The sequence below is a fragment of the Barbus barbus genome (assembly GCF_936440315.1).
Source record: "Barbus barbus genome assembly, chromosome: 21".
Lineage (NCBI taxonomy): Eukaryota > Metazoa > Chordata > Actinopteri > Cypriniformes > Cyprinidae > Barbus > Barbus barbus.
In genome coordinates, this window is record NC_136749.1 from 17013621 (window position 1) to 17026080 (window position 12460).

Here is a 12460-nt window from a genome sequence, read left to right on the forward strand (position 1 = left end):
ACTACAATTATTGTTGCTAAAATATAAAACAAAATGAAAGATTATTGTCATTATATTTACATTGTCATTGTCAGTATATTTACACTAAAATTAATAATCTTTCAGTTTTGTGTTCTACTTTTTAGTTAGATATGACCAAGACTTCTGGATATCTGAACTGAAAACAATAATATGGCTGAGCATCTCTGTAATATATTTATAAAAGGGTCAACACATTGCCTATTCCCTTTCACAGCAGTTAGCACTGACGTTAAGTTTGATTTATGGTCTATGACAGACTCATTATAGGATACAAGGGGTAATGGCATTTATATTTCAATCACATGTGTTGCTGGGGGAAATAAATGACTAATTAACTTTGTTAAAAACAGATGTCAGATGATTATTTCTCCTCTCTCTGTAGAGTTTGATACAACATCCAGCACAGTGGCATTGCCCTTCATGTCTCCCTTCCTGTCTGTCTTTCACTGAGAGAGAAATGTAATGAAAATTTGCACAGCATCAAAAACGGTTATTTCCATTTTAACCATTCTCAGTGTAGTTGTAAATTTGATGTACAGATCAAACCACAACAAGCCTTTATACGAAAACATTTATATTTCCTCTTATTAAGGATGTATTTTTTATAGCAATCAGGTATATGGTTAAGTATTAGAATTACTTTCTTCATATTGTGCCTATTTTACATCATATCCACAGAGAGGAGTCTTCAAAGAGGTGTGTTACCTTTCTTCATTTCATTCTCTCTGTTCTTGTCCTTTCTTTAAATGCCATTACTTGTCATTTCACCTTTTCTGCCATCTCAAATGTCAACTTCAGAGTTCACTTCGTTCTCTTTCATATGGACCCCTCTGAATGTTTTGAAGTGAATTGTTGGAGACATAAAGAGAAAAATGTGAGAGCGAAATCACCCCATGCAGAGCTACATGCTCAGTAGAATGTTGTCCTTGAGTTTATTCAGTGCTTCCAGTACTTTTATCATTCAAACTTCTATTCAAAAAGCAGGCTATGCCTTCTTCTTTATTCTGCCTGGATTCCTTAAAAATGTAATGACAAAAAGTGATCCTGCTGTTCTAAAAGCAAAGGCGTTGTAGCATTTTGTGATTTTGTAAATATTACCTTGTAGTGTCGTGTTAGGTCATTTTAGCAAAATATCAACAAGTTGCCTGGTAGGTTAATAATCTTATTCACAAACACACAGTGTTTAGGTCTGCAATGCAGGATGTTTAGTAAAAATGGCTGATAATTGCTGTGATGTTTGAAATGCTTTCTATAAAACTAACATATTCAAACACAAATGGTCCAACATCAACTCATTCCTTCTCTTTTCTACATGACACACACATGTTTGTTTTTGTGAAAAGCGGGGACATCCCATAGGCGTAATGGTTTTTATACTGTACAAACTGTATATGCTATTGCCCTACACCTAAACTTACCCCTCCCAGGAGACTGTGCATTTCTACTTTTCCCAAAAAAAAAACTCACTCTGTATGATTTATAAGCATTTTGAAAAGTGGGGACATGGGGCAATGTCCTGAAAAGTCACCTTCACCTTGTAATACCTATGTCACACCTGTGTCATTATACAAATCTATGTCCTCAGTTGTCACAAAAACGCGCGCGCACACACACACACACACACACACTCATTCCTCTTCCTTGAAGAAAACAACTGAGATGTTGCAGGCGGCTGCTGATAAGAAGGGACAGAGCTCCTCTTTCCTGCTATAGTGCTGGGTCTGCATCCTCTCTTGGAAGTTGACCTGAATACATCTGTTTGATTCATCTCAATTTATTCCTGCTGTAGTGTTTTGGCTGTGCTATGGCTGAGTTACTGTTTTTATAAAAGGTTGAGAGAGGAATTGGGCAAAGAACGCACTGAACACACTTGACGTCTCATTTATATTTCATCAAGACGATGCTGCTACAAGTGGCTGCATGCAATACATAAATAAACTACAGATGGAGATTCTGTGTTGAGGTTCAGTTGCAAACAACCATGAATATTTTATTGAGTCAAACTTTAAATGCAATAAATGAAAGATGAGGCTTTTTCCTGGGTCATTGTTTAGAAAGTCACTCTATCTCAACAAACTTCAAATACACAACTGCATACTGAAAGATGTCAGCTCTCTCTCTGTGCGTGTGTGTGTGTGTGTGTGTGTGTGTACTTGTTTAAGCTACATTGTGGAGACCAAATGTCCCCAGAAGGATAGTAAAACCTGAAATTTTTGACATTGTGGGGATAGAAAATATTGTTTAGTCAGTATAAAAGTAATAGAAGTGCTAAATGACAAAAGTAAACAGTAAAGAGTGTAAAGACCATCAACTCTACCGTGCGACTCCACCGGGCAGGGACACCGGCAAGGGATAGAAGTATCGCTTTTTATTTGAGTTTTTTCATTTATATGTTTATTATTGAAATCTTGTTATATGCTGTGTCAATTTAATTTAATTTATTTATTTTCTTAAATATGTGGGTATATAGTATTTATAGAGTTGTAACTTTTAGTTTTAGTTACTTTTTCTTATTTGTAAGTCGCTTTGGACAAAAGCGTCTGCTAAATGACAAAAGTAAAAGTAAAGTAAGTAAAGTAGAAGTCTATAGAAAGTCCCCACAATTCACAGAAACAAACATGTGTGTGTGCGTGCTACTGTTAGTCTCTGAAACAAATGCACAAAAGAAGAAAAAAGGAGACAGAATATATAGTGTCAGGCAAGTTTTGACAAATAATATTATAGTGTACTCTTTTAATAGCACTAGATATGGCACTGTTATTTTCCACAAAGATATATTATAGCAGTACTAAAGCATAAGCAAAGTCAAACAAGCACACTTAAGGAATATATTCATTTTCATTTATATTTGTTGAAGTTTTTGCATATTATCATTGCCTTTTTTTTACTAAAGCTAAATTCTGAAGCGACTTTAAGTTAAAAAATATATATTAATAATATAGTACACATAAAATAGAGTGAAGAACCTGAATTTTATTTTAGATAAACATTAACGCTAAGAATTATGATGAATTAAATAATTCTCTGGAAGGTTTTTACAGCTGCCAAGCACGGGCAAGGGTCATGTTGCTGTTGCCATTTTGTATTTTTCTCAAACCAGGAAGTGAGTGTGTGTTTTTTCCAAAGTACAGAAATAATCTCACTAGAGGATGTCAACATTATGGAGCAGTTTATAACTAAGCAGTGCAAAAACAAAGTGTTAGCGGTAGGATGATGGGTGACATTATGTAAAGTTTTGTAAGCAATAAAAAGTAAGTAGGTCTTTCACTTTAACAAAAGGGTAAACACACTGACCAAACTTTCCCAATAGCGGACCCACATCACAACATGAAACTGGCCTCACCTGTAATAATTACCAGTGGTCTCAAATGATGTCAAAAACACACCAAAAACACAGGTCTACTCTGATGGGGTATGGACAGGAAGGCAATAACAATGCTACATTCAATACAAAAAATAAAAATGCAATGGTCAAATAAAAACATTTACATAGTTACGAAAGCAAAATTAATATTTAAAAATACTTTTGTTATTGATGTCAAAGGCTGTGCATGTAATCAACAATCACTTGATAATATACCTAACACAGTATTCGGACCAGTGTTTGACTGATGTGTTATCACATCTCTGGTGTTCATTTAAAGCATCAACCAACACTGTCAACATTGTTTCCTCATTGGCCTAGGTCATTTGAGTAATTTTGCATTTTGTTGGGCCAGTACAGTTCATAAATCAGAATTATAACATGAATATATCATGAACAAAGCTGGATAACCATCATGTATTTACTATAAAAACTGAAAAAAAATGTAAGAACAACAGCATCTGGGAGGTGTGCTTTGGTTGGGTTAGCAAAGGAATAAAGCTATACATAACCCTCACTTTGAGAAGAGAAACTCTGCAGATTTTTTCTTCACAGTGTATTATTTATTTAATCAGTTAGTTGGCTGATAAATTTTTTTCCACTGTCCACCTATGGCTCAACAGAAGTCATTAATGCCATTGCATTGACAGTTTTCTTCCGGGTTGCAGAGTGGGCGGGTCTTTTCAGATGCTCCGTCTCCTTTAGACCGAGTAGCGGCGCTCACTCAGTGCTTTCAGCCGGAGCGCAGCGCTCATCCCGCGGACGGACTGTCCTCGATCTTCGGCCAGTTTACCCCATAATTACCAGCGAACAGGCCGCCCCGCGCCTAACGGGTTAACATCCCCCTCGGAGCGAGACAGCGGAATTAGAGAAAAGCGCTGTATTTCAGGCTAGCTCTCCTCTCGATCATGTTTGGGATTAATTTCTGAGGTAACGTTACTACGATCTGAAGATCACATTTTTTCCAGCGCGTGGAGCCTCAGATCTGCACCGGGACGAAGCGAACAGACTCCGCGGTCTCTCCTATCGTCCAGTGCGCTGTCGAAACGAGAGAAGGTAAAATCATTTAAATCCTACAGCTAATATCTAACCCGCATAATTTTCATCGACTCCCGGTTTCTTGGGCTCTTCTGTAGCAGACTGCTTTTCTGGTGTCAATGTGAAGCAGAAAGACAGACGAGAGGTTAAACAGGAGCAGTGTTTCAATGCGGGATTTCGACTTATTTTCTCAAGCGTCCATAAAATTTATTGTAAAAAATCGGACACAGTGAAAGCATGTATGCCATGCCGTTATAACAAATTTGCCATTTTAAAGCTAACTAGTAGTCTATGTATGATTGTATTACTACTTATTCTGTAATTCACTAAGAAGTAATCAAATATTAACGTACAATGACAAATAAATTAGGATATTCATTTCTTTTAATGTTAATAAAATACAACTATTCATTGTTAGTTCATGTTAGTGTAAGTCCATTCAGTAATATCGAGTGATACAACTTTGTATTAATGCATTAGTAAATGTTGAAATTACTATTAAGCAAGATTTAGGAAGTAATTTTCACTGTTATGCAGTCGGTTATTCAGTATACTACTATCTACTCCATCCTAGTGCAGATTAATGAGACATTATTAGTATCTATCCCAGGTGTTATTAGTAACATTCCTAAGTCACTACTTGCAGTTGTTGTTTTTACTGTGCGAATGTAATTATCAGTCAAAATGGCTGCTTTATACAAACAATAAAATCTGACCACTAGTTAAAAAATTATAAATATTCAGTTGTCATTAAGAAAACTGGTACAGATATTAGTAACCCTTAAAATAGTCACTAGTAGCTAAACATTTAGAATTTTGAATTCATTCTAGTCGGAATTAAATAGCTTTGAATGACAAATTCCCATAGAATTCAGTGGCTGTGTTTTGTTGGAAACATTGGAATAGTTACTCTTTTATTTTGAGATAGTGACTAGTAACAAAGGAATAAGTACTGATAACTAATTAATATGTATTATTAGTGACTTATTCATACTAGCCATCAATGGAATAAGTAGTGGGATGAAGTATGTAATGACTAGCTGCTAGTGAAGTACATACATTTTTGCAAAAAAAAATTACAATGAAAAAGCCAACTAGTCACTGTTGGATTACTTGAAATGGCTTAAGTTGCCATAAGTAATTCGCTGTTCAAATCGACGTTGCTGTTCTGACATTTGCTCTTTTGAGGGCTGCTCCAGTGTGTAGGAAGAGTCAGAGAAGTAGGCTGACTTTAAAAAGAAGTGATCATGGAGCTGATCCTCAGTGAGTTGCTTCTATTCTTCTGCTGTTGATTTCAGTAATGGGAAACTTTGACCCCCAGGTACCTTGTTTGTGTGTTTGAATTATATAATTCTGGTATGCGTATTACTGAATAGCACTTGTCTGGTAAAAGAGCTGTTTTATGGTTCAGTGGCTCTGAGGAGCCCATTGATGACATGACAGGCGAAATTGAGCATGCTTTTGTCGAACGCCCCAAGTTGTCATCGTCACGTATTGTGTTGCATGCTGCTGAAGCACTACTAAATAAGTTGTCAGTCATGCTTACAGCCAACGACGCCCCTCAAACTGCTGGCACATTGGGCAGCGTCCACTCCTTTAAATTTGATTACATTTGGAGCTCTGTGGTGGGGCCGACTTTATAGATCCAGCGGATGATTGATCATCAAGACAGACGCACTTATGTCTCAGTAATCACTGAAAGGACCATTAGAAGATGAGAGCATGGAGATGGCGGGTGGCGGGCCCCTAGAGTCAAAAATGAAGCTGTACAAGCAGAGGGTGCAGGAACGGATCTGTCATGTTTTCTCACAGAGGAGAGAACGAGCTATCCATTATTTATTTGCTGCTGCTTTCACTGGCCTTCCTCTCGGCTCTAAACTGCACACAGGCTATGTGGATTTTGGACAGACCCCCAGCTACATGTGTGCTTTAGTTGGGGGGAATTGATAGTCCCAGTGTGTGAGGGGGTAAAGCGTAGCCTGAGGGCATCAAATGGTAGCTGAGCTTGGAGAATCCGTTAAACCAAAAAGGATAGAGGAAAAGCATCGCTTTGAAACTGCAATATATCTCTAGTCTGTGCAGTATTGTTTAAATTTTTTTTGGTAAATAATTCATAGCATCAACACAAGATTTTGTGGGTCAGGCAGATTTTTATTTTAATAATTTTTTAAATTTAATTTTACAGTTACTGTATGTAACTCCAAAAGCTCAACTGACAGTAACATTACAGAACAATATTATAGTATTATATAAAAAAAGTAGAATAAAGTAGCAGAAATTGAATATCATGGAAAAGAAAAAAGACATGAGATGTAAATTTAAAATGAATTTAAAATTTAAAATTAATATAAACTATGGGAAAATATGATGGGAAAAGAGAAAAAAAAGAAAATGCAAAAAAAAAAAGTCATAAAGAACCATTTAAATTAAAAAGAAAAGTTAAAATAATAACTCTAGCTTTCACTAATAGGGTGATATTTTCATGCAGTTGAAAAAAATAATGAATGGATAACATAATGAACAATCTTAATGGAAAAAACACTTATGATAATAATGAAGGTATTTTCTAATAGGAAACAGAAAATTAATTCAGTTCAGTGATAAACAGACATTTTGCTAAATTATAATTATGCCAGTGTTTTGATGCTGCAGTCCTTTTTCATATATACAGAAATATTGGTAGATTTAATTAATTAGTAGATTTAAGCAATGATGAATGCTTAAAGTTGGCATGATATAAAAATTCACACTATGTAATAAATGCATATTAAAGATCATATTGTGTATGCTTCATCCATGTATATTTCATTTTTCTTTGATCCAGTGAATGATCCATCTCTAATAATTTTGTCTGCTTAAACTCCTCCCCTCTAAAATCACCCACATCTCAAAATCCAATCAACAACCACTAAATAGAACCAGACTCCCACCCCACACTTTTTTCCTTTTTGGATAAACTGTTACACTCAGATTTACGTCACAGTATGGAAAAAAATATCTGCTGCTGCTTCTGTTTCATCATGATTAACTTGAAAATCCAAAAAGTCATTAATAACATAATGTTCTTGGCAATGGAAAAAGATAAGGTCAGGCAGATGTGGAAGTAGATCAGTGCTGAGAAATCTTGGAGAGGAGAGGCTGCCGGCTCCTACATTTATAGGAAATGAATCATATTCCACGGGACCGGGCTGTGCAGCGCAGCATGCTGTTTCCCCTCTCAGCAAGACTTCAGCAGAACTGCAGATGCGCATCCTTAATGCGTACAGTACTCGGCATGTGCATGCACACGCTCGATTGCGCGAGTGAGGTGCATGTTGTTGGACTGACAGTGGGAGCGGCTCTGCGTTTGACACGCTACTGTGCGCTTGCCTTTAGCTTCATTCTTGATGTGCGAGTTAATGCTGGTGTGCATTCGTCGATGTTTGTGTTGGGGAAGGGGGGGTATTTAGTGTGTTCCTCCAAGAGGCTTTGGAACAATAGTCCCATTCTGTGACTCTCCCTAGCTGCTGCCCAGGCCTGGCCGAGCGCTTGCCAGAACAGACAGACAGATGGAAGGGATCGTGTTCCTGCCGGCACCTGGCATCACAGAGCACAGGAATGCCATTGTTCCTCAGTAACCCAGCGTCTGACTCGCTTTACTGGACAGGCAATGTCGAAGCGAAGGTGGAACTGAATTATAAGTCGCATGACGCAATGAATAACAGTTAAAGTGCCGTTGACCGTCATTGGCAACGTCTGACATGAGAGCTTGGGAGAGTGAAAGCTTATGAAGGAAAGCCTAGGACTGTTGTCCAGGGCCATCGGTAATGGATTAGATTAAGACCCTCCTTTAGCACTTGTGAAGCAAGTTATTGATATTGACATTTGGGTTAATGGGGATCTCCAGAGGGCCGGTTGATGGTGGCTGGTAGACGAGGCGGGACCTTTAAGGCCGTATTTGAATACATAGGCCTTAAATAGAAATGACCGCAAACAAATAATGTTTCATAACCTTTCCTGCTGGTTCCTCGCAGTCAGAATCCACCGTTTGCTGAAGCTTCATATATAACCTCAATCTGTTTGTTCGGTTTGAAGTTTGCCCAGCTGATCTCTTCAAGATTGCAGATCTAAGTTATTAGAAATAGTGTTACTGTTCTAGATGGTTTAAATGTTTATGCTAAAATATGGTTTGCTCATTGTGACCATTCTTGTATGCAGTAGACACCTGTATTTCATACATAAACATCCATGAAGGCATAGTGGAAACTCTTTGAGTTACAGCTGAAGTGATTTATATGTATATATATATAAAAAAACAGAAACAGAATTGCATTCTTTTTTGTTTTCTCTCCGTCAGTCATTGGATGGACAAAGGAACATATATGTTAAAGAGAATTCTGAATTTTATTCCAGAAAATTAGCTAAATTGGTTAACTTTTTTTTAAGGTTTTTGAAGAATTTTTTTAAAAGTGTATTTTTGGAAATTCACTCTTAAAAATACTGGTCCTTTATTGGCATTGATGGTTCCATGTAGAATCTTGAACATCCATGGAGTCTTTCAAAAGCAGAAAAGGTTCTTTATAGTGGAAAAAAGTTCTTTAGATTTTTAAAATGTTCTTTAAAATGGTTCATTTAAGAACTGTTCAATGAAAGGTTCTTTGGGGAACCAAAGTTCTTCTATGGCATCACTGTAAAAACACCCTTTAGGAGGCTTTATTTTTAAAGGCCGGGACACACCAAGCCGCCAACGTTGGGCCGTCGGTGAGCGTCTGTCAGGTTAGTTTGTTTGGAGTGTTCCACTCATCGGCTCTCATTGGGGTCACGTCGGTGGCAGTTCGGGACCGTCGGCACGAGTGAGAACTCTGATTGGACGTTCAGTTTAGCGAACGAGTCAGTGCCCGAGAATTAAAGCAAAAGCGTTGAAAACTAGTTAGCAAATTAAGGTGGCACAGAAGGCCATTTTAAAGTTACATGATCTTTCCCAAGCATTCCAATATAAAAATGTTTTCATAACAACACAAGCCGCTTAAAATGATGAAAGTTATCAACGTTACTGATATTCAATGGTAAGCAAGCACTGCTTAATTTACATTTTGTATATCTGCATTTATCTCGTATATCTTTGGTTTGGTTTCTTCTTTTAAATGACAAATATTTACTATTGATAGCTGCTGATATAGACAGTTAGGCTAATTCCTGTTTTTATGGTTGTAGTTTTAGTAAACTGTAATGATCCTGCATGTTCACATTTAGTAACTAAAACTGTTTCACTTGAAACAGTGTGAGGATCTGAAACATCAGGGGATGTAGAAAGAGAAAGCTGGCCAGACAGAGACAGGGAACTGTCCTGTGAGCGTTGGAGCAGTAGACAGATGAGAGCCTCATCGGCAACAACGATGAAACGCTCTACAGAGAGGAAGTGGCACAGCTGGCCAAATGGTGTGGTGCTAACAACCTGTCCCTCAATGTGAGTAAGACAAAAGAGGTTGTGATGGACTTCGGGAGAAACTCTGTTGACCATCCCCCACTGACCATCGACAGCTCAACCGTGGAGAGAGTCGGCAGCACTAAATTCCTGGGGGTGTACATCACAGAGGATCTCACCTGGACCACCAACGTCATGTCACTTAACAAGAAGGGACAACAGCGCCTCCACTTTCTCCTCCGGCTGAAAAGGGCAAGTCTCCCACCACCCATCCTCACCACTTTCTACAGGGGCACCATTGAGAGTGTGTTGACCACCTGCATCACTGTCTGGTATGGGAACTGCAGTGCTGCTGACCGCAAGACCCTACAACGGACAGTGAACACTGCCGCAAAGATCATCGGTGCCCCTCTCCCCTCCACCCTGGACATTTTCCTTACACGATGCTCCAGCAAGGCCTCCAGCATCGTGAAAGACCCCACCCACCCCTCCCACAACCTCTTTCAGCTCCTACCATCAGGTAGAAGGTACCGGAGTATCAAAGCTCGCTCTGTCAGATTGCTCAATAGATTTTTTCCCCAGGCTGTGAGAGCTCTTAACTCCAATCTCCCGGTCCCCCTCTTATGTTTAACTAGTATGTAGCACTGTGGTCCTGCGAGACACGACATTTCATTCCACTATATGAATTTGAACTTGAAATTGTTTTTGCTTAGCATGTGAATCCAACTCTTTAACAGTGTAAACAACTCTTAATGCATGAAACAGCATTGTACCCCCCCTTTAAGGTACCTTCTTTAATGTTCTAGAAAATAAAAGAAGTCATACAGATGTGGAATGACATAAGGGTGAATAAATGATAACAGAATTTTTACTTTTGGGTGCGCTATCCCTTGAAGTTCCAGCCCTGTGTTTGTCTAACAGAGGCAGCTGGGCTGTAATTAGATTTGTTCCAGACTTTTTGCTGTGGAGATGCAGATCTCCAGCTCATGGTCCATCGGCTAACAAATTCACCATAATGATGATCTCTGAGATTTTTCATTCGATTAGGGGAAATGTCTGTAGGAAATGTTGACAGGCTTTTTTGAGCTGACGTTGCACTGTTCAATGCTGATCTGAAATGAAATTAAAGCTCATTAGGACTGATTTGATATGTGGACTATCGGCCGACGTCGCATGTTCTTTACATTACATTGTCTAAAAGATAGCGTGACATCATCTTCAAGCTCCCATTTTGAATCCACACATTTTGAAACTGCATTTTGGAGCATATTTGGCATCGTTGACATTAACAAGATTATTTCTTCTCATAGTGGGCTGGAGGATGATTAATCACAGGAGATCCCCTTCTCCACGCATTGGGATCCTACTTTGATTTCCTTTCATCTTCGCTCCTCACGTCTCCCTTGCTATCATTCTCTCTCTTTCTCTTTCCCTCCTCCTCTGTTTCATGCAGTCTATCTTTCTCTGAGATTCTTTCTCTTGCCTTCATCATATTTAGCAATGAATCATTTTGCCTTCGAGCATATAAGGGCCTAAATGCAATATCATAATTTTCTGATATGTGTCAGTTGAGAGACAGTGATCTAAATTGATGTTCTGTGATGACCAAAATATTATAGGCAAGTATTGTGGTACCAAAACTCATTTGAACCTCCTTCAGTAGCAAAGCGAACTATATATATCTGGAAATGGTTCAATAGAGCATCTGGCAGAACATTGGGATTAGATTGGAGTAATGAGTTAGTTGTCCACTTGTTTCCGTCTCATAATGAAGTCAGAGACATTAAACTATATTAAGTGGCGGATGGTATAATGGCTCAGGATGTAAAGTGACTGGCTTTAGATCGGATAACAGAGGCACAAAGGAAACAGGCAGATTACATCGTGATAAAGAGACATGCGCTGAACAGAACTATAGAAACTGGGATGTTGGTTGAGTTACAGACGCGTGTACTGAGGAGATCAGAAACTGGAATGGAGGTTGGGTTACACCGTTGAAGAGAGAGCTGCGTTGTGTGAATGTGAGTGGAGGTAAAGAGGGGATGTGACATTGAGACGGGGTGCGATTCTAGGATTTCAGTTTTACAGGGGCTCAGCTTCTCGCTTGAGCTGAAAAAGTCTGAGAGGTTGCGATTTTGAATCTTACTTGACAATTAAAAAAAGATTAATCTAAAAATGCAGTAAAAATTTTAGAGATGCACAATGTATCAGCACCTTATTGCTATCATTATTATTTTTGTAGTTATATTGGTATCGCACCATATTGAAAATACAATATGGTTTTTCAAAAGTCACATTGATTAGATTATTTGTTGCAAAAATACTACTGTGAGATATTATTGCCACTGTTTTTCATTTTAATATATTTTAAAAAGTGCCAAGTGATCCTTCAAAACTCATTCTGATTTGGTGCTCATGAAACATTTCTTATTAATACTGATTTTGAAAACAGTTATATTTTTGTGGAAACTGTGATGCATGTTTTCAGGATTTTGGTCTTTATTGTCACTTTTGATTAATTTCACAATGTCCTCGCTGAATTAATTTCTTAAAGAAAAAACATAATGACCCCAAAAATAAATAAAATTGCATGTAGATGTGTATCATTATTAACTGTACAGTTTGGATTGGCG

The 12460-nt window shown here is 38.0% G+C and overlaps 1 protein-coding gene across 1 annotated transcript in view; it reads left to right on the forward strand.

The window, feature by feature from the left end:
• The first annotated feature begins 4088 nt into the window (after window positions 1–4088).
• LOC306887451 (polypeptide N-acetylgalactosaminyltransferase 1-like) overlaps window positions 4089–12460 on the forward strand; it is a 103938-nt gene continuing 95566 nt past the window's right edge. The window contains exon 1 of the mRNA XM_079445176.1: window positions 4089–4441. The gene's annotated coding sequence lies outside the window, so the exon portion shown is untranslated. The remainder of the gene's footprint in view (window positions 4442–12460) is intronic.